Genomic DNA, 25,953 nt, shown 5'->3' on the forward strand with positions numbered 1-25,953 from the left:
CCTCTAGCTTTAGCTTCTACCCACTCCCTAACTCCCTGTAACAGGCTTCTTTCCAAACACTCTTTTGAAGTCACAGTAGTAAATGTCTGGTTTCAAGCCCACGTCCTTGAGCTCCAAACAGCTCACTGTCCCCCAGACCAGCAGAAGTGTCACTTGTCACTTGAGAATTTGTTCGAAATGTAAACCCTTGGGCCCCGACCAGACAACTCAGACACTGTAGGGGTGGGGCCAGGGGTCCACATTTCAGCAAGCCGTCCAGGTGCCTGTGATGTGTTCAAGCCTGAGAACTCCCGCTCCCTGAATCCCCAAACGTCATGGCTCCACCTAGATTGCAGATCGTGACAGCCCCACGCTGGCAGCGCTGTGAGCATCTTGGAGTCACTGCTCTGACCACACCCAGAACTTTAAACACAATTCACCTGGAGTAACAAAGCGAGCACAGTCAGTAAGGGTTTGGGAAATAACATCAGGGCCAGCAGACCAGCGCAGGAACAATGCAAGTCCTCAGGAACAGCCACACGAGGACTCCCTGGTGGTCCAGAGGCTAAGCCTCTGCACTCCCAATGCAGACTTCTTGGGGCCCAGGTTCCAACCCTGGTTAGGGAACTAGATCCCACATGCCGCAACTAAGTTACCTGGTGCAGCCAAATAGATAAACAATACTTCAAAAAAAAAAAAAAAAAAAAGGTAGAGGAAGAAGAGATACCTCCTCTTCAGTGTTAAAAAAAAAAAAGCCCATGCCTCCCCTTGACGTTCTGCCCTCTGCCTCCTGAGCTGACCTTGTACGTCAGTTTATTCTTAAATTTGGCTGCACACTGCAATCGCCTGAGGAATCTTAAAGGCATTGCTGTCCTCGTACCACTCACAGAGATGTGGAGTGGATTGATCTGGGGTGGACAGAGAAGCCTGGCTGGTGGGCTACAGTCCATAGGGTCGCAAAGAGTGGGACACAACTGAAGCCACTCCGCACACAAGCACACACGCGCACACACATGCATACACACGTATGGTCTGGGCAATGGAATTTTTATAAATTCCTGAGGTCTTCTAATGCACAGTCACGTTTGAAGAGCACAGGCTGTGGGATGTTTCCAGCCTTTTCTGAGACTCGGCTCTCTTGTCGTCAGCTGCATAAGCCACTCTGTCACAGCCGCTGCAGAACACGGTCTCTGCAGGGAAACTCTTCTCTGCTGGGCTGTTTCCCTCAGCCTTATCTTCTCAGTACAGTGTTGACAGCGCAAAGAAGGCATCGCAATGTAGGAAGGTGGGGTTTGCACCTAGCGCACACCATCGTTAGTTTCAGGAGCGCTTTAAGACTGTGGCTCCTAAGCAGGGGAAGGAAGGCAACTACAACATCCAGTTGTTCAGTCACTAGGTTGTGTCCTACTCTTTTCGACCCCATGGACTGCAGCACACCAGGCTGCCCTGTCCCTCACTATCTCTCGGAGTGTGCCCAAGTTCATGTGCTTTGAATCGGTGATGCTATCCAACCAACGGCACCCAGAGGCTATGCCAAATTTCATGTGGACAAGCTCCCTGCTTGCTGGGCTAGTAGTTTTTAAGAATATTCACATAGAAGTCAGACAGCCTGGGTTCAAATCCCAGCTCCTTCACTCCCCAGCTTTGTAAGTCTGGGTAGCCATGTCTTTCAGGCCTTCCAGGACTGAGGTCCCCCATCATCCTTTCAGCTACTGTGCAAGGATGCTTCTCAGCTACTAGAGGATGTGCTCAGATTCTTATCGTGTGGTCCCTCCATCTTCAAAGTCAGCAGAAGTTTCCCCACACCAGCTCCCTCTCACACTCTGTATCTCTAAATTCCTCTGTCTCTAACCTCGAGACCCAGATTTTTCTTTTTTTTCACTTTTCATGTGCGCAAGTGATTAAGTCCGTCCTGCCCTGATATAACATATCTGATCAGGAAAATTAAATCCATCACAGTTACACAGTCACAGTCCTAGGGATTATGCGGCGGGGGGCGGTAGCGGGGAGGATATACACCAGGAAACAGGGATCTTGGGGCCATTTTAGAGCCCTGTCAATACCAGGGAATAATAATAACACTTAGCTTGTGGGATTATCACAAGAAATAAGAGAATGCCAGCTGAGCCCTGAGCACAGGGCTGATCACACGGCAAACATGCGATGTATTAGATATTGTTTTTCTTGGCAGCCCCGTGAGTCCAAGATGCCCTGATCCTTGGAATTCCCTTACAGAGAGAGCCTCGGCTGGCCCCTCCAGCTGAAACCTCCCTCTCCCCGCTTCAGAGCCAGGCTCTCCACACATCACCTTCCAACCCCATCCCACCACGTTCAGGTGGCATGGATGCCCAGGAAGCACCAATGGATGCAACACCCTTTGAGAAGCACTTGAGGATGTTTCTGCTGAAATGCCAAAACAGCCATTCCTGCTGGTCTCATCTGACATGAGCACAATGTTCCTTTCAAGGATTATGTTGATAGATCTCTATCACCCTCTGATGCCTTCAGAAACACAATGTGAACACCGAAGCTGTCAGTGTTCATAATGCACTACAATCCTGTCCTTTAAAAAAAAAAAAATGGCTTCTCGAGGAAGATAAAGAGAATCTAATTGAAAACATCATGTGCAATCTTCTCTAAGTAGCAGCTACAGCATCAATATTTAGTAACGAAATTCTGTTTTCTTTTATACCCCTCCCCCTAAGTTATTTACAGGAAAACATCAAAACGCCTGATAGCACCAGCTTGATGAGTCTTTCTGTATAAATCCTGGACTGGGAATCAAGGGGCTTAGATGTTATTACTCGCTTGTCAGCCAACCCTCAAAGTGACCTCAGGCATGTCTCTTTCTCTCTCTGGACCTCAAGTTCTTCCTCTGCAGATGAAGCAATAGAGATAAGTGATCCCTGAGGTTCCTTTAAGCTCTGGGATCACAGGAAATAATCCCTGAGGACTCCTGCCTACACCCTTCCCCCTCTGTGAGTAACCTTAGTGCCCACAGCTCACAGCATGGCACGTCCTGTGACAATGTCTCCCCAGAGGAGGGGTGTCTCCCCAGGGGGCCGCTAAGGTCCTAGAGACCTCGGGCTATCATACATTTCATTTATTTCCTCCTCAGATATCCAATGTATGCTTGCTCTGGGTCGGATTCTCTTAGACATGCAGAATGCAGATCTTTTCCCAATTTGCATCACCAGTTGTTTTGCAAGAACCTTAAAGAGAAGCACCTTTAGGGGGCTGGAGGAGGGAGTGGACAACACAAGGAGCACCCTGAGCTATATAAGTATAGCTTCTTATCTTCTTGTATTCAACATTTATGATATGGAATATGTCCAGTCCCAGGGTCATTAATTCTGAGTCCACAGATATCTTTCCATCTCCAAAATCTGTGACTATAAATTGAGCTCATGGTAGTTGTCATCATTGTTGTTGTTGAGTCACTAAGTCTTATCCAACTCTTTTGTGACCCCCCTGGACGGTAGCCCACCAGGTTCCTCTGTCCATGGGATTTTCTAGGCAAGAATACTGGAGTGGGTTGCCATTTCCTACTCCAGGTGATCTTCCCCACCCAGGGATTGAACTCACCTCTCTTGCATTGGCAGGGGGATTCTTTACCCCTGAGCCATCAAAGAAGCCCAAATTGAGGTCACACTTCGATTAACACCCAAATAATGAGGTGGAGCCCTTCCTGTCCATGTAGGTCTCAAGGACTCCTTCAGCATGCACCTTGAGTGTTTTTGAGAGACCGGGCTGTGACCCTTGATGCCTGGAGGGAGTCAGTTCTAGTTCTTGTACCTGATGTCTGCATCAGCCCTCCCCTCCACCACCTCTAGGAAGTTCTGGGAGGATACAGTGATGAACAAGATAGTCTGCGCCCCTTCTGAAGCCCAGGCTGCACTCATGTGAAGGTGGTACAGGTTTGGATACAGGCTTTAGAGGCACAGGGCTCAGGGACAGGGCTGGCAGGACAGTAAGGAAAGGAGGTGGGGGGTGATGCTAGGTCTTGAGGGAATGGAAGGGTGGTTGCAGATGCACAGGGCAAAGAGGACAACCCAGGCTGTCAGTATCTGGAAGTTAGGAAGAATCTGGGATGGCTGAAGGATACAGCTTGAGGGCTCTGGGCAAGTGGGAGATGATGGAGAGGCAGCAAGAGCCAGATCTGGGAGACTATGTGTCACACAAGCTAAGGATCTTGGGTCCAGTCTTGCAGACACTGGGGAGCCCTGAAGGGCTTAATGGAGGCGTAACAAGGGAAGATTGATAGCTTAGAAAAATTAGTCTGACAGTCCGTACCCACTGCACTGCATGGGTCCAGAGAGCACCTTTCACATCACACCCTAGCTCAGCGGTGCCCCCCAAACTCCACAGCAAATGAGGTGAGCAAGCATCTGGAGTCGGGGAGCTCAGCAGCTGTGCACTGGGCAATGACAAGTGTGGCCTGGAGGGGCCAAGACTGAAACAGACAGAAGTCAGGAGGTTGCTGCCACGGCCTCAGAGAGAGAGAATGAGTTCAGAACCCAAGCAACAGCGGCAGGCTACATCTTTCACAACCAGAGCACCCAGCTCCAGGTAGCACGCAGAAATGAACACCTGATTGGAAGATCCGTGCAGGAGGAGAAGAGGGCGACAGAGGATGAGATGGTTGGATGGCACCACTGATTCAAAGGACATGAGTTTGAGCAGCTCCAGGACATAGTGAAGGGCAGGAAGGCCTGGCATGCTGCAGTCCCTGGGGTCATAAAGAGTCGGACATGACTGAGTGACTGAACAACACGTGGGTTAAGAACAAAGCAGGCGTAACCCAGGCGGGGCATGTGGCAGGAAGGGGGCCAGCCCAATGGACAGACATGGAGTCTGCTGTCCTTTTTCTTCAGACACTGAATCCACATGCCCCTCCGAAGGGCCTTCTAAGCAGGTTTGGAAGTTCTTACATGGTCTGCCGCACTAGAGTGCCAAAGTTGAGGATCAGACCTGCACCCCAGATCACTTTTTCCTTCTGCTGATCTGGGAGCTGCACACAGGAAACTGGGACGAAGGAAAAAAAAAAAGAAACTGGGACGAAGGAAGGGACCCTGCAGATCCAGCTGAGGAGGGAACTCCACCAGTCTCAGGGTGGACGAGGGCACTGCCCAAGTGCCCTCACCCGGATCCGCAGAGTTCTGCAGCCCTACTCACCCCGGAAGCCCTTGGTCGGGATAGAGGAAGAGCCCAAGCCAAAGGCCTGGACTGATCCATGAATCAGTCAGAACCAGGCATCCTTTGAAGTTCATTTACTCTCCGAGGAGGTAAATCAAGAGGACCGTGAGGGCCTGGAAGGAACGTGTAACAACAATACCCAAAAAATCAATCAGGACAGAAAGCCAGCCCAGAAAGCCTCATCTTTAAAGATCTCCCGCACAAATGGCACGGTGCCCATTTCCCGTTATGACCGAGCTCCACTCGGTAATTGAAAGGAGGCCCCTGAAGCCGACGACCGTAAAGCACCGACCCTTCGCTGCTGGTAATTATGTGATCACATTATGAAGGCCTCGGAGCCAACATCTCAGTTGTGATGAGGCAGCAGAAAACACGTTGATCCCTGCTGGAGGGAGAAAGAAAAGGCCCCTGGAAGTGTCTCTCTACCAGCAGAAAAGGACGCACTTCTCTTTCCTTCGTTCATTGGAAGGATCAGATTCTCCTTGACATGTAGAGTGCAGGCATTTTCCCGATTTGCATCACCAATTGTTTTGCAAGAGTCATAGAGATGAGCCTTTGCGGGCGGGGGCAGGAGGTGTGTGGGGATGGGTGGAGGGGCAGGCGGACAACACAGGGAGCAACCCAAGCTATAGGTACTGTTTCTTATCTTCCCGTATTTAACATCTGTGATATGGAATATGTCCTGTCCTGGGGTCATTTCTTCTGGGTCCATGGATATGTTTCAATCTCCAAAATCTGTGATTGCAAACTGAGTGTGTTGCTGCTGTGGAGTCTGACTCTTTTGCAACCCCATGCACTGTAGCCCGCCAGGCTCCTCTGTCCATGGGATTTTCTAGGCAAGAATACTGGTATGCATTGCCATTTCCTTCCCTGGGAGATCTTCCTGACCCAGGGATGGAACTCGAGTCTCCTGCATTGGCAGGGGGGTTCTTTACCGCTGAACCAAATTGAAGTCACATTTCTATTAATGCCCAAATAATGATGTGGGATCCCTTCCTGTCCATGCAGGTCTTCAGGGCTCCTTGTGTGTACCTTGAGTGTTTTTGAGAGACTCAAGTTGTGACCTCTGAAGGCTGGAGGGAGTCAGTTCTGGTTCTTATGCGTGATGTCTCCATCAACCCTCCCCTCCACCACCTCTACAAGGAAGTCCTCCTGGAGAGGGCCCCAGATGCCAGCTTCTGTTCTCCCAAAGCCTATGATCCAGAAGAACCTGCCCCAATGACCACAAGCCTCACTTCGTCATCTGGGTCCTGAAGCAACACGGCTAACCCAGAGTCTCACACAGTTCCTTGTGGAAGCTGGCTTTGGCTTCTGCATACTGTCTCTGCAAAGCCATGGATAACCATGGATCAAGCTTCTCCCATCCCTCTCCACTCCAGACATGCTCCTAAAATCTTCCACAGCTTCTTTTGAATGAGGAAGATTATCTAAGCATAAATGCAGCTCCAACCTTACTTACAAAAGAAACAATTCTCTAAAGGAGAAAATCTGCAGCAGAGCCCCTCTGCCTATGACACAGATAAACGTTTCCAAGTCAAACAGAGTTTAGGTCCAGGAAACCACGCTGTCTCAAGCAAATCCATCCCTGGAGAGAATTGATGCTGTCTAGATTCCTAACCTAAAGCTACACATTGATGGTTTTCCTTGAGCAAAGGATCATTCGGACCCAAAAGATTATTCAAGACAGCTGGAAATACTTACAATTGGGTTCTTTACAGAAAATGTTTGCGGACCCTTACTCTAAGTGACTATCAGAATTCCTCCCATTATATAATTCCAGTCATGTCTCTCCTCTAGTTTAAAGTCTTCAGTGGTTTCCCACTTATCACAGGATAGGATTTAAACTTCCTCCCACTAGCTAGCTATTTCACACATGGTGGTGTATATATGTAAATGCTACTTTTTCAGTTCATCCCACTCTCCCCTTCCCCCACTGTGTCCACATGTCGGCTCTCCATGGCTGCATCTCTATTCCTGCCCTGCAAATAGGTTCTGCCGTATGGTACGGGGAGCTCAGCGCAGAGCTCTGTGATGACCTAGAGGGGTCGGAGGTGGGGGTGGGAGGGAAGCTCAAGAGGGAGGGGATATATGTATGTATATAGCTAATTCCCTCTGTTTCCCCAAGATTGAACCAGCATCTCTTGCGCCTCCTGTATTAGCAGGTGGATTCTTTACCACTAGCACCACCGTGCGATCTTATCCAATCCTGCCATTTTACAGCAGAGAACACTGAGGCACCAGAATCAGGAAGTACATGCACGCAGTCAAGGCATGAGAACATAGTTCACAACTGCATTCCCCCCCAGATACAGTGGCTGCTATTCTCCAAAAAAAAAAAAAAAACGATCTTCACATACAGAGCAAGAGCTACTCCAAGTCGCCTCTGCTGGAAAAGAAATATATTCATGGTGCCTGGGGGATAAAGAGAGACTAATTACTTACTCACCATCCTCAGAAGTCAGGAGCATCTGAAACTGTGCTTTCCTGGGAGACCAGGCTCCTTCGGCTGCTTCTTTTCACAGTTCATGCCTCCATCCACTCCCATCAGGATGACAGCCTCCCTCTGACATTGCCTCAACCATTCCATGTGGCAAAAGGCATCAAATCCAGGAATAAACTGACCTGATGAGTTAAAATAAAAACAAGACTAATGGAACAACAGCCAAAAAAGGCTGAGTGCAAAAAAAATTGATGCTTCTGAACTGTGGTGCTGGAGAAGACTCTTGAGAGTCCCTTGGACTGCAAGGAGATCCAACCAGTCCATCCTAAAGGAAATCAACCCCGAATATACATTGGAAGGACTGATGTTGAAGCTGAAGCTCCAATACTTTGGCCAACAGATGCAAAGGACCAGCTCATTGGAAAAGACCCCAATGCTGAGAAAGATTGAGGGCAGGAAGAGAAGGGGGGTGACGGAGGATGAGATGGCTGGATGGGATCACGGACTCAATGGACATGAATTTGAGTGAACTCCGGAAGATAGTGAAGGACAGGGAAGCCTGGCGTGCTGCTGTTCATGCGGTCACAAAGAGTTTGACATGACTGAGCGACTAAACAATTTTAGAATAATTCAATAATGCAAAATATCCTTCTTAACAACAAGAAGCCGTAGCATATGATGTTGACAATAATGACCAAAGTAACTATCATCATAGAGTCAAACAACATATAAACACCAACAGAGACAGGAAGTGCTTGATGCCAGAGTTTGCCTGACTTGCCAATTTCAAATCCCTTCAACTTCTCATTAAGCATGAGTTTTAGTTGATCTATCTTTCATCTCAGACAGTAACCTTTAATGGAGTTAATTAATGGAACATTTTTAAAGTCCCCCTGTAATTTTTTTTTATTACAGTGATAAAATACACCTTAGTAACCTTTCGTGCTTTTGTAATTACTAGTTTGTGAAATTCCAATTATTTCCTCTTTATGAACGATCACCTTTAAAGAAAGTTTCCCCAGTCATTGTTATGTGGCTTTCAGTTTGATAACAGAAATTATAAACAACCACAGCCCACGATTACAGGCCATAAAATCCATGTCACGTAATGTTGCGTGTAATTACATCCTGCCTTCAAATCGCTCATCTCTCCATTGTCAGCCTGCACTGTGATTATCCGTTTATGTGTCTGGTGCCTCTACTGGATTCCGAAATGTTCAAGAGCAGGAACCCAGAATGTGTAATTCATCTCTGAGCCTCTTGTGCCAAGCAGGGGGTCTGCCCCACCAGATTCTTGTTTCATGAGTTGATGGGTAGTTGGAGAGACCTGAGAGACACCATTTGGAATGCTTCACTTCTTTTGCTCACCCAAAAAACACATCTTCCTTCAAGCATTTTTTTTCAAGCATAATACTGGCTTGTTTGATTTCTTTTCCTTTCAACCCCATCTGAAGGAAATGACCCTCAAGGTTAAAAAAAATCCTCATCTCTGAATAGCACGACAAATGGTGGGTTTTACTTTGTGTCCATAGGGTTCTCTAGGCAAGAATACTGGAGTGGGTAGCCATTCCCTCTCCAAGGCATCTTCCCAACCCAGGGATCAGACCCAGGTCTCCTGCATTGAGAGCAGATTCTTTACCATCTGATCCACCAGGGAAGTAGTATTAACTGTGTGGACCACATTGAGCTAGTCATGTCGGGGTTCTGGCCCTACTCCTCATCTACAAAATTAAGGTGGTGGATTCCAGGATGTCTAACATTCCCCTCACATCCCCAGTCTTAGTATGTAAATAGCTGATTTTCCATAAGAAGTCATCCTAATCATTGGCAGTGAAAAGTGAAAGTTAAGTCGCTCAGTCACGTCCAACTCTTGGTGACCCCATGGACTATAGCCTACCACCCTCCTCCATCCATGGCATTTTCCAGGCAAGAGTACTGGAGTGGGTAGCCATTTCCTTCTCCAGAGGATCTTCCCAACCCAGGGATCGAACCTGGGTCTCCCACATTGTAGACAGACACTTTTACCATCTGAGCCACCAGGGAAGTCCTAAATCATTGGCAAGACATGGATAAAGTTATCTGAGAATGTCGAGGATAGTGAGATTGCTTTTAGCCAGTGGATCAGAACAAGGTGGAGAAAGTGATGCTGGAGCTGGGTTTGGAAGGATGAGTAGGATGCCAACCTACTTGGAAGAGAGCAGAAGGGATGTACAGTGGAAGCTGCCTGGAGAGGACAGAACAAGAAGGTGTAAGAGAGAAGTGAACTGGCTGCACGTAGGGAAGCCGTGGGTGGAAGATGAACAAGGCAATCCGAGGTTGATTCCACATAATTGACAAGGAGAAACTCTCAAGCTAGCAGAGTGAAGATTAAAAGGCTAAATCTTTGCCTAAAATAAAGCCACAGCACATCTGAAATGATCAGATGGCACAAGTCACAGCTGAATCCTCTTAGCCAGCAACTTCAGGACCAGTGGCCCAGCATCACCAAAAAGTTGTTTGAAGCTTGGAATCACAAAAAAAATGATACAAGCACACCTGCAATATCCCATTTTAACTTAAAAAAATGTATAAATATGCATTCATTCTTTGGGTTCATCCTTCTTCCTTGGGGAGTTCCACCTGATTTCCAAATCTCCTGCTTTATTTACTTAAAGCAGAACAAGAACTAAAGACACCCTGAAGCAACCAGAACCCAGAATTCTTCCCCATTTATATAATCTTTCCCCAAATTTCACAGTTGCTTTGCCTGCACTCAATTTGACAGCACTTTATAAGCAATTTGCCTTTATTAAGTCTTTCCCAAGCATTCGACTTAATTTCCATGGAAATGACGACTCTATTACCTTCCTACTCATATTCCATCAGTACTGCAATATTTACCTAATTCTGTGATTGCTATAACAAATAATTTTTGCATGAACAGGTTTGGGACAAGGATAATTGCCTCTTGGGAAGCATGCAGTTTCCCTGATTGGAACAGCCGGGAGCCTCGGAGGGACGAGGGCATTGGTCAGCGAGTTTTACAGTGGAAAGGAAGACCACTGGTTAGCACCCCAAGGTGGGTTAAGTGGAGGTCAGTTAGAAGCACGGTGTGCTGGTAAAGGTTTGACAGCTGGCTCTGGGTGGGGGGCTAATTGGTGGTGCTTGCAGATGTCCGTGGTGTTAACACTCTCAGTCTGACATCTCTGAATGCAGAGATGTGTACAAGCAGCTGTCCTGCCCAATCAAAGCCAGCTCCAGGACACGCTGGTTAAGAGCACACCTTTGGGGCTTCCCTGGTGGCTCAGTGGTAAAGAGTCCGCCTGCTGACCTAGGAGACACAGGTTCGATCGCTGATCCGGGAAGGTCCCACACGCCTCGGAGCAATTAAGCCCGTGCACCACAACTAGTGAGCCTGTGTCCTACAGCCCGGGAGCAGCAACTACTGAGCCAGCGCACCTGAGAGCCCATGCGCTGCAACAAGAGAAGCCACCGCAATGCAAAGCCTGTGCACTGCAACTAGAGGGTGGCTCCCGCTCACCACAACTAGGAAAAAACCCATGCAGCAACAAAGACCCAGCACAGTCAAAAATGAATAAATAAATTTATATATTTTTAAAAAATCACACTTTGGGCCATGGCAATGATAGATCTCTCCAAATGGACCAGGAGGCTCTCAAGCACCTCCAAGTGAATGCCTTTGAAATAAGTTCCATTTTTTTAAGAGCAAGGACATATTGTCATAAAATAACTTTCCAGCAGTGCATGAGGTTTCCCCTCTGCCCCATCTATGCCTTTTCTCTTCTCCATCACTGCGGTGATACCTCCCCTCCAGGTTGAGAAGCCTCCACGTGACTTGCATCACTCATGTGACCCCAAATTCAGAAGAGAGGCCCAGGATGTGGAAGAAAGGGAATCCTAGGATGGACCAGACAGGGACAGGCTGGACCACATCCTGATGCCCAAGAGGGACTTTGGGAAAGAGGAGCTGGAAAGGGAGGCAGAGGAATCTGCTATGGACTGAAACGTCTGTGTCCCTCCAAAATGCACATATTGAAACCTAATCCCCAAGGTGATGGTATTAGGAGGTGGCACCCTCAAGAATGAGATTAGTGCCTTTATTCAAAAGGAATCACAGGGGACTCCACTGGTGGTCCAGTAGTTAAGAATATGGTTAAGTCCCCCTGCCAACACAGGGGACACAGGCTCGATCTCTGGTCTGGGAAGATCCCACATGCCACAGGGCAACTAAACCAGTGAGTCACAGCTACTGAAGCCCATGCTCTGCAACAAGAAACCACTGCAATGAGAAACCCCCACATTGCAACTACCTCCACTCACAACTAGAGAAAGCCCATGCACAGCAACAAAGACAGCCAATAAATGAATAAATACTAAAAAAATCCTCTTGATAAAAAAAGGACTCAGAGTGCTCCCTCACTCCTTCCACCACGTGAGGACACAGCCAGAAGACGGTCATTGATGAATTAGGAAACAGATCCTCAACAGACATCAAATCTTCCAGCACCCCGATCTTGGACTTCCCAGCCAGTGTAGGCAGTCCTTCAGAAGCAGCTGCCATTTATTCTCTGGGATCTGCCAAAGACCTTACTCTGCACCTGTCAGGGGCTGAGTCCTGTGGTTCAAGCAACTTCAACTGTGCATCCGCCATGAGCCAGGTATTCAACACAGAGACCTGGTCTCAGCCCTGCTGGCCTCAGCCTTCGAAAGCAGTGAGCAGGCGGGTGGAAATTCCTCAACATCTCGCACGCTGTACACCACCTACTACTCCATCAAAGAAGTCAGGTCTCAAATCAAGTGAAACCCAAAACCCACATTTTCCCGAAGAGGAAATTAACGTGTTTACAAATATTCTGCGGTAGCTGTCATTTATGGAGCCGAGGACTCCAAAAGCACGGCATTTTCGGCAGTTCTCTACGACGCGAGTGAACAAAGCAGCAATTCCACTAGTAATCAGGGATTGTTACAAATCTGGGGAGCCTAAATGGTGTTATTATTACAGTGATTACTGAAAAATGCTTGAGTTAAAAGGGGACTGTCACAGTCAAGGAGGTAGGGACCGCTGAGGGTGAGAGAACTCTTCAAAACGGAGGCCCCGTGATGCTCCCTGGCACCCACTCTCCACCTGCCATCTGGGTGCACACCTGGTTGATCCCCACTGAGGATGTTTCTCATCCATCTCAGCCATTTCTACAGACCAAAGGGTCATGTCATGTCCCCTTCTGCAGAAAGCCAGCTTGACCCAACCAGACTCTCCCCAGGGATGGCTCAGCCTCGGTCCTTCCTAGGAGATCTGGCTCTGCAGAAGGGTGGCTGGTGGCTGGCCTGGCAGGCCTCCTGCCACACACTTGGGAGGTGGCCAGTGGCCTACTGCAGACTCTGGCCTGGAGAAATTATCATGGCCATGATCACAGACATAAGCTTGTGTCCCTAGACATAAGCCCCCAAACCAGTCTGCTGTCCCTTCTCGGAGCCCCTTTGGACCCAGACACAGGCTGTTGGAGCCCCCTTCCCACCCTGCACCTCTTTCCTCTGGTCCCAGACTGGCTGTCTTCATACACTTTCCATTTCCCTAAACAAGTCCCCTAAAATTGGAGTCCTTCTGTCCCTCCTACTCAGATCTTCCTTCTCACAAACCACAAGGCCAGCATCTCCAGCTACTGTGGGGGAATGGAAAGGGGAAGGGCCGAGAGGCGCAGAGAAGTATGATCTGGGAGGAAAAGGAAGTTATTACTCCCAAAGTATGAAACACACACTTTGAGCTGTCACCTGGAATGGGAGTAATTAATGAGCATATGTACCAATTGCCACAGCTGGTACATAATCCACTTCTGAAGAAGGGACCCTGGGCTGCCCTCCTTCACCCTCTGTCCTAAATGATGTTGAGGAGGTTTAGAGAAAGCATCAGGGTGTGGTTGAAAACTCAGTGACAGCTCCCCTAGGTCCCTGGCAGGCGTCTCCTCCTCAGCTCCCAAGGAAGAACTCCAGGAAGCAAGCAGGAGTCCCACCACTGGTCCCCTTGGCTTCCAAGATGCCCCAGAGATGTGGACATGCGTGTCTGACTCTTTGCAACCCCAAGGACTGTAGCCCACCAGGCTCCTCTGTCCATGGGGATTCTCCAAGTAAGAATACTGGAGTGAGTTGTCATGCTCTCCTCACAGTCTCCCTCATTCTCTCTCCCACCCCATCTTAGTCTGTGTGAGCTGCCTATACCACCCATGCTTCTAGGGGCATTCTGTTCAGGACACCTGGGATGTTCTCTAAGGAGACACACTCTGGGGCTTCCCTGGTGGCCCAGTGGCTAAGACTCCACGTTCCCAGTGCAGGGGACACAGGTTTGATCCCTGGTCAGGGAACTAGATCCCACATGCCACAACTCAAAGATATTGCATGCTACAACTAAGACCCGGCACAGATAATTAAAAAAAAAAAACAAAAAACACAGTTCTATGAATTCCTCAGTCCACACCCAACCCTGGTGTGAATCTCCTCTTTGGGAGACAAAAACTAAATTAGAATTTACGCTGAGGAGTACTGGGGATGGGACACTCTGATATTTTCACTTTAGGGCCACCAAGAACCTGTGGTCTGGATGTCGAGTACCTGCACTGAGCAATGGAGAGAAGACAGAGGAGTCATTTTCACAGGCTCAGGTCCAGAGGCTCCCACACCTGCTGGACCCTGAGGTCTGTGTGGCAGGAAGCATGTTTATTCTATTCCCAGATGTGTCAAGCATGTAACATGTGAAATGAGTCAAGGTAAAGGGACTGAGGTTGGTTCAGAGGGACTGTGCCAGGATGTCCCTCAAGTAGGTGGCCAGCCCTGCCCTCCACAGTGTCCAAAGGGATGTCACAATCTGTGGCTCTCATTCTTATATAGAGAATAGGTCCCAGGTAATTGAGGGAAACTGGTCTTGTATTGGGTTGGCTAAAAGTTCATTCAGGGCTCCCCAGGTGGCTTAGTGGTAAAGAATCTGTCTGCCAATGCAGGAAATGCAGGAGACGAAAGTTTGATCCCTAGATCTGGAAGATCCCCCGGGGGAGGGCATGGCAACCCACTCCAGTATTCTGCCAGGATAATCCCATGGACAGAGGAACCTGGGGAGTTACAGTCCCTGGGGTCACAAAAGAGTCAGACACGACTTAGCAACTAAACAACAACAAAAAGTTCATTATAATGTTTCATAAGAGGTTATGGGAAAACCTGAATGAACCTTTTGGCCAACCCATAGGTTCAAATGCAGTGAAAGCACCCTTAGTCCCTTGGAGTGGGCCCAAAAGGGATGAGAGATTTTTTAAAAGTGTCTTTATATCCACTTCCTTGCCCTGATTGGGACCAACTTAAAGTCAATGTCAGGTCCCCATGACCTGCCTAATGGAAGGCAGGCAAGGTTGATCACAGGAGTTTACTGAAGTCTAATTTGCATGTGATCCCAACACAAGGAAGTTCTCATCTGATGTACTGATGAGGGTGAAAGTAGCATCATCACTGACAGGCTGGCTCAAACTCTGTCTTTAGTGACTTCTGAACTCCCTCTAAAGGAGGAAACAGACAGAACAGGCTCCATCTTGAAAGCAGGACCCCATCTTGGGCCGGACTGTGGACTTTGAGCTCTGTGCCCAGTACCTATGGAAACGACATACCAACTGGAAAACCAGACCCTCCCGGATGAAGGAGCCTCAGGACTTGTACCTAGACTCTCCGTCGCCTAAAAGAATATGCTAATTATCTCTGTAAAAGAACAAAGTCGTAAATCCCATTATGCTTATCAGGGTATGACCACAGGCCTATTGATAAGTGTCCACTGTTTAACTATCTAGGCTTAGACACAGGAATCATGGGTTAACTTTGATCGTATCTCTCTTTTATCTTGTCCAGATTAGTTTCAAGGAATTGAGGACATGGGTTTGAGCACGTACACTTAGGGTATATAAGGTTTTCAGAAAAACTGGTCAGGGTCCTTGGCTAAGAGGACACTCTGCCTTGGGCCTGCCGGTATAATAAACTGCACTCCACTATCTGCATTGTCCTTCTGAGTGAGTTTGTTTCCCGGAACGCGTGGCTTACAACACCACTACGTCCTGGCTCGGCTTCTTTCTAGTGTTTGGTCTCATTCTTTAGCTCCTTGGGCTTCTTCCATGCTGTGGGGAGATGACTCCTGGCTGCCAGAGTCACACCCTTCCAACCCCATGATCCTAAAGGCCAAAGGCCGTCCTTTCAACTTTTTCAGCAGAAAAAACCTTCAAAGGAGCCCTGACTGAGCCAACTAGACCATGGCCAGAAGGATGAAGCCCTCCAAATAGCCAGACCTGGTATCCATGTAACTATAAGGGTTAATTTTAAATCCATACTGGACTGCTTCTCTGACTTTAACTCTTATTTTGCCGCTTCTGTTATTATATGTATGTGCGCAAGCACTCAAGTCATGTCCGACTCTTCTCGAGCCCATGGACTGTAGTCCACCAGACTCCTCTGTTCATGGAAGTCTCCAGGCAAGAATACCGGAGTGGGTAGCCATTTCCTTCTCCTGTGGGTCTTTCTGACCCAGGGATCGAACTTGTGTCTCTTGTGTCTCCTGCATGGGCAGGCGGGTTGTTTACCAGCTGAGCCACTGGATAGGCAAACATAATGGTCTGCTTCAAGGAGCCCGGCAGGGCCCCCTCTGCCTGACCCTCGGGCTTTGTTTGGCTCACAGGGAGAGAGCCTGACCCTGCCCACTTGTGCAGGGCTGAAAGGAAGTGAAACTAACACACCCCCCTGCCTGAGGCTTGCCTTTCTAGGAGATATTTGCAAGAATTGAATGATCTTTTTACTTTGTTTCCTTACCTCCCCCATCTCCAATCCATAAAAGAACCTGGCATCCAGGCCCCAACAAGATTATTATTTTGAGGCGCCAGCCTGCCATCTTCTCAGTCTGCCGGCTCCCCAATTAAAGTCTCTTCCTTGCCTCAACAGCTCCTCTCTCCGATTGATTGGCCTATCGGGCGGTGAGTGGAATGAGCTTGGACCTGGTAACACCCACACCACAGCAGAGAACGGAATCACTGCTCTGCAACTGACAACCCCTCCAGAGCCATTAGTGCTTCCCTGGTCACTGAGTGGGTGAAGAATCCACCTGCAATGCAACAGAAAGGGGTTTGATCCCTGGGTCGGGAAGATCCCCCAGAGAAGGAAATGGCAACCCACTCCAGTATTCTTGACTGAAAAATCCCATGGACAAAAGGGCCTGGAGGGCTACAGTCCCATGGGGTTGCAAGAGTCGGACATGACTTAGCAACTAAACCATCACCAGAGCCATTTAGAACTGGGGGTAGGGAGAGTGAGATGAAGTTTCTGGAAGGACACAGGAAGGCCGGAAGCCTTAAACAATAAATATCCTTGACAATGAACCCTAACTGCTCTTCTGGATTAAGCCCACCTCCCCTGCCTCTGCATCAGCTCCCCACCCCCCGCCCCCACTTTATATATGAATCATCTCTGTCTCCTGCAGATTCCATCTCTTCCGTTTCAATCATGGGCCTGTTAATTAGGCCTGTTCCGTACGGTGCTTCGGTGCCTTTGGTTTTGTGACATGGGGCTGCAGGGAAAAGCAGCTAAAGAGGACTAATTAAGACTCGGAGTGCTTTCAATAAGGTACATGGAAATGAACAAATTAACTGACGATGCCAAAAAGGCGATATTGCCCCGGTGGGGATTCCACATATGGAGATAACATTAAGGAGTGCAATAGTCATTGAGAGCAAACTATGAATTATGAGTGATATTCAGTCCCATTCCCTCCGAGGTGTCAGATGTAATAGCAGGAAAATGTCATTAGATGTTGGGAGACAAAACAAACTGAGGTTAAGAAAGCCCTAGTGGGGGAAGCAGAATGAAGGAAACAGTGAGACGCCGGTTAGGGAGGTTTTGCTTGTAGTTAGGTGACAAGTCCCAGCCAAAAACGATACGATCTCTTGTTGCTGACTAGTCTTTGCAAATATATGACATTTTGCTTTGGTGAAAGAAGACTCCTTTCCCCTGTGTTTGCTTGGATCATATTGAGGAAGTGAAAAGTGAAAGTCACTCAGTTGTGTCCGACTCTTTGCGACCCCATGGACTATACAGTCCATGGAATTCTCCAGGCCAGAATACTGGAGTGGATAACCTTTCCCATCTCCAGAGGATCTTCCCAACCCAGGGATCAAACCCAGGTCTCCCGCATGGCAGGCGGATGCTTTACCAGCTGAGCCACAAGGGAAACCCATATTGAGGAACAGAACCCTACATAGTCATGGAGAATCTATTGGCATCCCCTTGCAGATATATTTAAGACAGTGGCCAGAACCAAACTCATCTGGGAATTTCTTATAAACACAAATTCTCAAGACCCACTGCAAACCTGCCCTGGGGTGGGGGCCCAGCAATGCCTATTTTAACCAGGCTTCTAGCCCAGGGGGATTTTAACTCAAGACTCAAGTTTAAGAACCACTTGTTTTGGAATTAGGAGCCTGGGATCTGGTCCAAGCTGTGCAAATTACAAGTTGATTTGACCACTTACACCTTTGACACTTCTAATGGCAAATATAATTGTCCCTGCCCTGTTGCCTTCATCAAGTTTCCATAAGAATCCAATGGGAAAACTGATAACATGGAAAGCAGTGGAGAATGACACAAATGTGACGTTATTCTGATTATTTCAGATACAGTTATTGTTGTTTAGTCACTAAGTTGTGTCCAACTCTTTGTGACCCCATGAACTGTAGCCCCATCAGGCTCCTCTGTCCATGGGATGTTCCAGGCAAGAATACTGGAGTGGGTTACCATTTCCTTCTCCAGGGGTTCCTCCCGACCCAGGGATGGAACCTGAGTCTCCTGCATTGGAAGGTGGATTCTTTACCACTGGTTGGCCAGCTAAACAGAGGTTCCAGATTCGGAGGTGCAGGGGCAGATGGTATAAAGGGTATGATACGAAACTTGGATTTCTGGAAAACATTGTAATGTTTACTTCCCAAAAAAAGGGTCTTAAAAAGGTTTACGGGCTCTCAAACACCTTCCCTTAGACAGTTTTTGGATGAGTTAAGTATAAAGGTATCAGAAGAACCTGGCTCTCATTTCCCTTGAAATTCACAGGAGCATAAAGATGAGAGAGAACTGGAGCTGGAGTGCAATGCTTTGCCGAGGTCCCCTCCACCACCACCAATCCATGAAGTAAGTGGCTCCAGGTGCCCAACCTGGGCCACGTGCTTGTGCTGTTCATCCAGGCAAAGGCCAAGTCTTCCAGAACCAACCACAGAAAGCTGGGACCATTCAAGATGGCGGCCCTGGACTCCTGGAGAAGGAGAGGTGGGGCCTCCTTGGCAGGTGTAAACTATGCGCCCCTTCCCCACCTCAGATGAAAAACTCTGGTGAAAGAGGGGAAATGAATATTTAAAACAGCTTCAAAGGGAAAAGAAAGACCCCAAAATAGATGTACAACTTGGTGGTGGGAGGGCAGGAAGCATGGATAGAACATCACTTTCCACGGATGTTGATGTGTACGCTTCAGAGACTTCTTAGCTAAATCTCTCGTCACAGAATGTTAGAGCCAGCTACCTCCAAACCCCACTATGTCCTTTCAGATGGGGAGACTGACTCTAGAAAGGTTCAGTCAAAAACTCTAGCAGGGGAAGGAGAGGGTGGGATGAATCGGGAGATTAGGATCGATGTACATACACGGCTGTGTGCGTGCATGCTGCGTTGTGTCCAACTCTTTGCAACCCTTTGGGATGTAGCCCACCAAGCTCCTCCTTCTGTGGAATTTCCCAGGCAAAAATACTGGAGTGGGTTGCCTTTTCCTCCTCCAGGTATCTTCCCGAACCAGGGATCGAAACCGCATCTCCTGCAGCTCCTGCCTTGGCAGGCAGATTCTTTACCACTGAGACATCTGGGCAGCCCCCTATATATACATTACCATGTGTAAAATAGCTAGCTGGTGGGAAGCTGCTATATAGCACAGGAAGCTCGGCTCAGTGCTCTGTGACAACCTAGAGGGGTCGGGTGGGGTTGGGGTGGGAGGAGGCAAATGAGGGAGGGCAAACATGTACACAGACACCTGACTGACTTTGTTATACAGGAGAAACTAACACAACGTTGTAACGCAATTAGACCCCAATAAAAAAAGAAAACAAACAAACTCTAGTACTGACAGCTTTCATTTGAACTCAGGCTTTGAAGATCTGATAGAACAATCTGGATGAGTATCCCAAAGGTCAGGGTCTAAGACATTTTCTGCTTTATTTTTCTCTAGGTTCAGCTCTGAGGGGGAAAGGATCAAAGCAAACACTTACGGGGAAATGCCAAGCATCTTGTTATCGACAGAGCCCGGGGCAAAGATGCTGCTTTCACATGTTCCAGGATGGTACCTCTGAGATACAAGGAGAGCATGTCTAGCCCAAAAGCTAACAGAGGGTCCTGGTGGGGACATTCACAAACCTATGGCTTCTTCACTGGCCACTTCCTTCATACTCACGTGCTCTGGTTATTAATGAACGTGGCTCTCTTATTAGAGTGGGGAAAACCTGGGACACATGGGGAGCCTATGTAACAAGAGACTTCATTTGCATAAAAAATCTTTTTGAAAGTCTTTATGGAATTTGTTATAATATTGTTTCTGTTTTATATTGGTTTTTTGGCCACAGGGCATGTAGGATCTTAGCCCCTTGACCAGGAGCACATCCCCTGCATCGAAAGGCAAAATCTTAACCCCTGGAGCTCCAGCGAAGTCACTGCACCACCAAATCCTGGTTGCCTCACATTATTTCAGCATCAGTGTGGGATATAAATTAATAGATAAAAATTTTAAGTAAAAAAAAATAAATAAATAAATTAAAAAAAATTTTAAGTAAGAGAAGTTCAGTTCAGTTCAGTTGCTCAGTTGTGTCCAACTCTTTGTGACCCCATGGACTGCAGCACGCCAGGCTCCCCTGTCCATCACCAACTCCTGGAGCTTGCTTAAACTCATGTCCATTGAGTCAGTGGACTCAATTGAGATGCCATCCAACCATCTCATCCTTTGTCATTCCCCTTCTCCTCCTACCTTCAGTCTTTCTCATCATCAGGGTCTTTTCTACTGAGTCAGCTCTTTGCCTCAAAGTATTGGAGCTTCAGTTTCAGCATCAGTCCTTCCAATGAATATTCAGGGGTAATTTCCTTTAGGATTGACTGGTTGGATCTCCTTGCTGTCCAAGGGACTCTGAAGAGTCTTCTCCAACACCACGGTTCAAAAGCATCAATTCTTTGGTGCTCAGTTTTCTTTATGGTCCAACTCTCACATTCATACATGACTACTGGAAAAACCATAGCTTTGACTAGATGGACCTTTGTCGGCAAATTAATGTTTCTGCTTTTTACTATGCTGTCTAGATTGGTCATAGCTTTTCTTTCAAGGAGCAAGCATCTTTTAATTTCTGTAGTCACCATCTGCAGTGATTTTGGAGCCCAAGAAAATAAAGTCTCACTGTTTCCATTGCTTCCCCATCTATTTGCCATGAAGTGATGGGACCAGATGTCATGATCTTAGCTTTTTGAATGTTGAGTTTTAAACCAGATTTTTCACTCTCCTCTTTCACTTTTGTCAAGAGGCTCTTTAGTTCCTCTTTGCTCTCTGTCATCAGGGTGGTGCCATCTGCATATCTGAGGTTATTAATATTTCTCCCGGCAATCTTGATTAAGTAAGATAAAATTCAAAGTAAATATTAATATGTAGATAAAAATTCTAAATTCCCTTCCCCTTTAAGACCTGACCAGCTCTAATCGTCTCCATACCCCACCTCCTTCCCAATCTCTGTTCATCTTAGGTTTCCGGTGTTCTTATCCTGCTGAGGGGCAGACAGCTGACAACAACCCTGGAACAAAGTCAACGGCAGGCAAGGAGAGGTTGACACTTCCAAGTCCGAGGACTGTGCTTGAGGTTTTCTATCAGTTGACACAGACCTGTGTGGGATCACCAGCATGTGAAAAAGATGACCCCTGGGGCCACCCTGGCTGAGAGAGATTTGTTTGACCACCCTATCCAAGAAAGCCCTGTGACTGTCAAGTGATTTACCAGCTCTGAATGTGCATAACAGAATTTCTGGATGACTTTGTTTGAAGGAGGTGATCCGTTTTTGTTTTTGTTTTTGACTAATTGCCAGTCTCTGCACTGACACAATCATACACACACGTACAGAGTGGTGTGGTAACAAAAACTTAGCCCATCCATCAGAGCTGTGCATGTTCTTGGAAGGCTAATTGACCATGCATAAATTTCCTATTGAAAATTATAGCAAAAAATGGAGACAAGAAGAAGATAGTTTTTGCAATGAATAATTAAACCAAAGGATGCTTCTTCAGGGAAGGTGGGTGGTGGAATGGAGGAAGAGCTAATAGATATGTTTTCAGTCTTTGTAAGGGATAAATGCAGAAATACAGATTCAGAAGTGCTTCCAGACTAGCATTCAAGGGCCTCCCAAATATTGTCCTTTTATGAGTTTCTCCCCCATGACTCCCAACGTGATCCAAACAAACAGGCTGTGTTCTGTTTCTGGAATATGCTTTTATCCTGTGCCTTGGATTTCTCTTTTTCCACTACTTTTTACTGAAACACAGCCAGCCTTTCAAGGCCTGAGTCTTTCTTCAGCCATTTCATATCTCCCTCCAATCTCATTTTGTTTATATGTCTCTCATGAGCTTGAATCACATCTTTTCATTGTAGCTATATTGGACATCCCCTTCCACATCTGACTATAGACCATTAGATGACAGGAACAGTAAATAGCATTTTATTCTGTATTTTTAGGTCCGTGAGGACCCCCAGGAATGACGATTTTAATTTCTCTGAATGCCAGTGACATTTTATTAGGACTCCATTAAATTCAATTGTGCTAATATAAACTGAGCTGAGGACTGTTTTAGGTCACTGACTCATTCTTTCGTTTACTCAAAAAAATATTGATCAGATGTTGATTTTACTCCTGACTTTGTGCTAACACTGGCAAGTGAATAAGGTATGTGTATTAGTCTCCTAGGGCTGCCAAAACGAAGTGCCATAAACTGAGTGACTTAAACAACAGAAATTCATTAACTCGCAGACTAGAGGCTGGAAGTCCAAAATCAGGGCATCAGCAGGGTGGGTCCCTTCCGAGACCAGTGAGGGAAGGATATGCTCCAGGCCTCTCTCCTGGGCTTGTTGACAGTCATCTTCTTCCTGTGCTTTCATATCATCTTCCTTCTGTATGCTTCTGTGTCCACATCTCCTCTTCTAATAAGGACTCCAGTTATATTGGAGTAGAGACCACCCTAATGACCTCATGTTAATTTAATTACTTTTTAAAATACTCTGCTGCCAAATATCATTACATTCAGAGGTGCTAGGGGTTAGAATTTCAACATATGAATCTTTGAGGAAGCACAAGTCATCCCATAAGAATATGATCATTGCCTTCACAGAATGCATGAGAAAAGGAGAGAGATGGGTAAACAGGCAATTACAGTACAAGGTGACAAATGCATGGTAATAGAGGAGACACAGGAGAGTGGATGGACATTTAATCCATACTTGGCAGTGGGATGGAGAAAGCTACCCAGAGGAAGTGATGTCTAAGCTGAGACCACAGTTTCCTGAAGAAGTTATAGAAAGTGTACCTTCCATTGCTGATGTGGACAGCATGGAAGTTCTCCCAGGTTCACATGGAGGTGGTGTCTGCCCCACTTCTCCACCCTCCACAGGAATAAGAAACACCAGAGGAAGCCAGCACCTGAGAATTCAATCAGTAAGCTGGTCAACACTCGAGAAAAGAAGTCTCGGGTATTCACCAGCTTTTGCTAGGTGACTGCAGTAACAAGATGCCCCTCAGGGGCTCAGGGGCTTTCAACAACACGGGTTTCCTTCTTGCTGGTCCTCCTTGTCCCTTGTGGGTTAGCTGCTCCTCTGACCCTCACTTTATTCATCCCAGGCTCCGGGGGATAATGTAGACCCTCTCTTGACACAGTGGTTTTATTGCAGAAGTAGAACAGGGATGGAAACTTGCAGTGTTCATTAAAGGCTCTGCAGGAGACAGACACACCACTTTTATTCATATTCTACTGCCCTTAACAGGTAACATGGCCAGGCCTGCTGTCAGCGGTGTGGGACATGTTCTCTCAGTTGGGGGTGGGGATTACCATGGAATGTAACCCCATGAGGTAGACATATTAAAGAGGGGGCAGCAGATATTTTGACAAAATGTTACAACCTACTATACTTAGCCACATAACAATCAGTCCCACACATTCCCCAGTTCCATCTTTCACTCAAGACAGGACACAGAAAGAAAGCAAACCTTACTACTTAACAACTGACATCCATCAAAACACTTTCCCTGAACGGGAATTTAATGTCACGGCCTTTGGGTCTGAGAGTCAGTGTCTGAGAGAAGAAGAAATATTGCTCTCAAAGACACCGTCAATTAGCTATTCAGTGTCCCTGAGAAAATGATCCATTGGCCTGAAAAATTCCCGTTGTAGTTTATAGCAAATGGCCGGGATAAAAGTTGGTGCTTCCTAAAGGCCCGATTTGCTTCTTTCTATCAGAAGATAAGGTCGACACATTACTTAAGATTTCCATCTGGCCTCGGCTGGCAAAAAGCGTAGAGCAAAATTCAGAGACTCGTATTCCTAGCTAAATTATAGCCTCTCATTTTTTATATGGCTTCTTATGACTTCATTGTTTCCAATAATATTTTTAAAGTCTTCCTTAGTTGGAAAAGTCAGTGTACTTAATACAAAAATTTAGGAGTACAGTAGAAAGTTATCCATAATACCACCTTTCCCCACAAAAAACCACTTCAGATAGAATTTTGGTATATTCCTTCCAACACTGTACTATATTTATTTACATATGAACAGATAATGTATTTTTATTTATTACTTATATTTATAAACTCTCTATATATAAGAGAATAAAATCATCTCTATTTCTCTTTTCCCTCTTCTGAGAGCATTTGGGTATATTCCTTTCAATATTATATTTATATTTATTTACATATAAATATATGATGTATATTTTTATTATTTATATTTATATGTTCAATATATATTTAAGAGAATAAAATCTCCTTCATTTCTCTTTTCCCCCAAGTTCCCCAAAAAAGACAGGGGACCGGAATGGCCCTTAGATCCAAATTTAATTGAGTCTTTTCCAAACAGTAGTTTTAAAGCTTTTGCTGGCTATTTTTGTGGCTAAGGAAGGAGCCATTCAGTGGTATGGTGAATCTGCTTTTTATGTGCTTTTGAATTATTCAGTCTTGAAATAATGTTTTATAATATTAATAAAGCCTCCCTTTATGTACCACCTTATAAATAATACCAGCCACAAAATTGAAAAAATTTTTCATCAAGAATTGCCTAAGTTCACAGCTGATGGGCCAGGATGGGTGTGTGTGTGTGTGTGCAAGCTGATGCTTGGAGAGCAATGATGCAAGCTGGAACACAGCAACACCCCCAGTTTTCAAGGCTAGGTACCTCCCAGCCACCCTCTGTATCCATGATAGCTTCTCCTGGGAGTTCAGTGGCTCTCAGACTATTATTTCAACATTTACTGGTGTGGTGTAATTTAAAATGTCTCTTTATGTCCTGTAACAATGTCACTCAAGCATTCATACATCAGGATACAGGTACCAGGGCTAAAATACACGTCCTCAAATCAATAGCTCATGGAGAAAGTGAAGGTGATAGAGCAGCGTGGTGCACCTCGCTGCTGATTTAAGAGACCCTCGGCAGAAATGCAGGCACATGGGTACCACGAGGCAGCAACAGTGATGCTCACAGCAACCTTGCTGTAATAGCCAAACACTGGACTCAGCCCAAATGCCTATCAGCAGCTGAGTGAGTGGGCAACTACAGGATGGTGCTCTCCAGCCATAGACAGCTGTGTGCTGGCTACACAGGCAGACAGACGGCAGCTACAGGCAGCGGCATAAATGGACCACCTAGCATCACAAATAAATACACCCTCTGTGACTTCAGTCATGTAACATTCAAGAAAGGAGACAAGGGACCTCCCTGGTGATCCAGTGGCTAAGACTCCGTGCTCCCAATTCAGGAGGCTGAGGTTCAATCCCTGGACAAGGAACTAGATCCCACATACTGCAATGAAGATCAAAGATTCCGCATTGCTACAGCTAAGACACAGCCAAATAAATAAATACATAAATAAAATATTTTCCAGAAAAGAAAGAAAGGAGACCAGATCCAACTAGAGTGTTGGGGAATGCATGTTTAGGTAGTGAAATTGTGAAGAAAAGCAAGTAAGTGATTCCTAATAAAAGTCAGGGCGGTGGCTTCCTTTAGGGTGGAGAGAGGTA

General features: G+C 46.6%; 1 long non-coding RNA gene across 5 annotated transcripts in view; it reads right to left on the reverse strand.

Annotated features, from left to right (window-relative positions):
- The window catches only part of LOC133063693 (uncharacterized), a 454,338-nt gene that overhangs the window by 242,442 nt on the left and 185,943 nt on the right, over positions 1–25,953 (reverse strand). For all 5 annotated transcript variants that reach the window (XR_009694474.1, XR_009694471.1, XR_009694473.1 and 2 more), the window contains one exon: positions 7,622–7,797. This is a non-coding gene — a long non-coding RNA (uncharacterized LOC133063693). The remainder of the gene's footprint in view (positions 1–7,621; positions 7,798–25,953) is intronic.

This window comes from Dama dama, chromosome 10 (assembly GCF_033118175.1).
Source record: "Dama dama isolate Ldn47 chromosome 10, ASM3311817v1, whole genome shotgun sequence".
NCBI classification, from domain to species: domain Eukaryota; kingdom Metazoa; phylum Chordata; class Mammalia; order Artiodactyla; family Cervidae; genus Dama; species Dama dama.